Source organism: Muntiacus reevesi, chromosome 1 (assembly GCF_963930625.1).
Source record: "Muntiacus reevesi chromosome 1, mMunRee1.1, whole genome shotgun sequence".
Classification (NCBI taxonomy): domain Eukaryota; kingdom Metazoa; phylum Chordata; class Mammalia; order Artiodactyla; family Cervidae; genus Muntiacus; species Muntiacus reevesi.
In genome coordinates, this window is record NC_089249.1 from 191,488,820 (window position 1) to 191,491,941 (window position 3,122).

Here is a 3,122-nt window from a genome sequence, read left to right on the forward strand (position 1 = left end):
TAACAGGGTAAACAAGAACAACAGCAGAAAAGGGGGGAGGATACAGGGTGGGGTAGAGGCCGAGGCCAACCTGGAGGGCCCCTTATCCTAGACGGCCTTGCCTGTCAGGTATTTTCCTCGTGACCTCGTCATGGATGGGGTCCCAGACGGCCTTACCTGCCCGATATTTTCTTCATGACCTCGTCACGGGTGGGACCTCCCATAACGGCTCTTGGCATTGAGTAGTGCCTGTTCACTTAAAAACCATGAAAGAATCTACACTGGAGAAAAAACCTTAAAGTGTAAGGAATGTGGGAAAGCCTTCACATTGAATATAATTCTTCAGAAACATACGATAATACACACTGGAGATGGACCTTATAAACGTAAAGAATGTGAGAAAGTATTCATGAATCCCAGTTCTCTTAAAATACATGAAAGTAGTCATACTGGAGAGAGACCCTATCAGTGTCAATGTGGTAAAACTTTTAGATCACAAAATGTTTTCAGAGTTCACGAAAGTACTCACAGTAGAGGAAAAACCCTACAAATGTAAGATATTTGCGAAAACCTTCACTTCCACTTAGGTTCAAGCATGTGAAAGAATTCACACTGGACAGAAACTATCTCTCAACCATTCAAAGACAAATTAGACTTACACACTGGACAGAAATAATATAAAATGTGAAGAATGTGGGAAAGGCTTTTCTGATCCTTGTAGTTTATGAAACCATAAAAGGATTCACTAGAGAAAATCTTGTTTGTAAATAGTAATTTTTATATGTTTTATGTTTGTAAACTGTTATTGGCTGATATCATTACTTGTAGAAACTGCCATGGAGAAGGACTGTAAGACATAGGAAGTAACTTCACTGAGAGTAATCCATGTCTAATGTTGCAGAAAACCTTCAATTCCAAAGAGTTGTGTTCTTAAGTTATTATCGTTATTATTTGTGAGACCCTGCAGCATGAGGACAACTGAGCGACTTCACTTTCACTTTTCACTTTAATGCTTTGGAGAAGGCAATGGCAACCCACTCCAGTGTTCTTGCCTGGAGAATCCCAGGGACGGGGGAGCCTGGTGGTCTGCCGTCTGTGGGGTCGCACAGAGTCGGCCACAACTGAAGTGACTTAGCAGCAGCAGCAGCATGTGGGGAGTCTTAGTTCCCCAACAAGGAATGGAAGCCATGCTCCCAGAAGTGAATTCTTAACCACTAGAATGCCACAGAAATCCTGAAAGAGTTCTTTCAAAAGTCTATAAATATATTGTGTTTATTGTGGATCTTTCTTCAAGTGTATCCTTAGATGGTGGATTTCTACTAATTTCAGAAACAAATATTAATGTGAGTTCATTCTGTCAGTTTCCTTTCAACAATAGTATGTAAGGTTTAAAGGTATTGATTTTTTTTTCTTTTACGTTTAGATCCTGTTGGATCCTTAAATGAGAGTTAGTTGCTCAATCATGTCCAGTTCTTTGCAACCCCATGAACTGTATCCCAGAAGGCTCCTCTGTTCATGGAATTCTCCAGGCAAGAATACTAGAGTGGGTTGTCATTCCCTTCTCCAGGGGATCTTCCCAACCTAGGGATCAAACCGGTCTCCTGCATTGCTAGCAGATTTTTTAATGTCTGAGCCACCATGTATGAATATTTGTGTTTCTAATATGCTCTGAGGCTTGGAGTTTTATAGTGTTCTATTCATTTTCAGTGGGCCTTTGAAACATGACAGTTTGGTATTTGTACGGATTGACCTAGTAGCTTTGTGTAGCAGTTGCGAGACATATACTGTTATATGTATTGTATCCTTTTTTTCTGGTGGGTATAAGAAAGTGGGTATAAGAGCCTTTTTCCATGCTGTTAATGACTTGGGATAGATTTTATGTATGGCTAGGATGTCAGAGAGTATATTGTGAATCAGTATTTTTTTTCTGTTTGCTTTTTGCAATTCCTTCTGCCTAGTATTTGGTAAATAGGCTATGAGAATTCCGAAAAAACAAAAACAAAAACAAAAAACTAGAGGTTGAGATATCTTACTTGTGAGTAATACTAGGACCTAGACTTTCCAGAAGCAATCCTCTTTGTGGTTCAATGTTAGTTTTCACCAAGAGCTCACCTGTGTTCCATTTAAAAGCGTGTACAGGGCTTCCCTGGTGGCTCAGTGGTAAAGAATCTGCCTGCCAATGTAGGAGATGGGGAGATATGGTTTTGATCCCTGATCAGAGAAGATCCCACGTACCGTGGAGCAAATAAGCCCCTGCACCAACTATTGAGCATGTGCTCTAGAACCTGTGCTCCACAAGAGATGTCAACACAATGAGAAGCCTGTGCACTGCAACTAGAGAGTAACCCCTGTTCTCCTCAGCTAGAGAAAAGCCCTTGCAGCTATGAAGACCTAGCACAGCCCCCCAAAATCATCAGATGCAAAGAAGAAACTCTTCAGATATCGGAGCTCCCACACAGGGAAAGAGATGGATACATAAGGGCTTCAAGGATAATAATCTTCCAGCTTATTTTCCAGATTCTCTGTCCTTGTAGTCATGAGTAGCCGTGACACTAGCAACCAACCCATCACTTCATGACAAATAGATGGGGAAACAATAGAAACAGTGACAGACTTTCTTTTTTGGGTTCCAAAATCACTGCATGGTGACTGCAGATGGTGACTGCAGCCATGAAATTAAAAGATGCTTGCTCCTTGGAAGAAAAGCTATGACAAACCTAGACAGCATATTAAAAAGCAGAGACTTTACTTTGCCAACAAAGGTCTGTCTAGTCAAAGCTATGGTTTTTCCAGTAGTCATGTATGAATGTGAGAGTTGGACTATAAAGAAAACTGAGCACCAAAAAATTGATGCTTTTGAACTGTGGTGTTGGAGAAGACTCTTGAGAGTCCCTTGGAAATCCAACCAGCCCATCCTAAAGGAAATCAGTACTGAATAGTCATTGGAAAAAGACTGATGCTGAAGCTGAAGCACCAATACTTTGGCCACCTGATGCAAACAAATGACTCATTGGAAAAGACCCTGGTGCTGGGAAAGATTGAAGGCAGGAAGAGAAGGGGATGACAGAGGATGAGATGGTTGGATGGCATCACTGACTGGGTGGACGTGAGTCTGAGCAAGCTCTGGGTATTGGTGATGGACA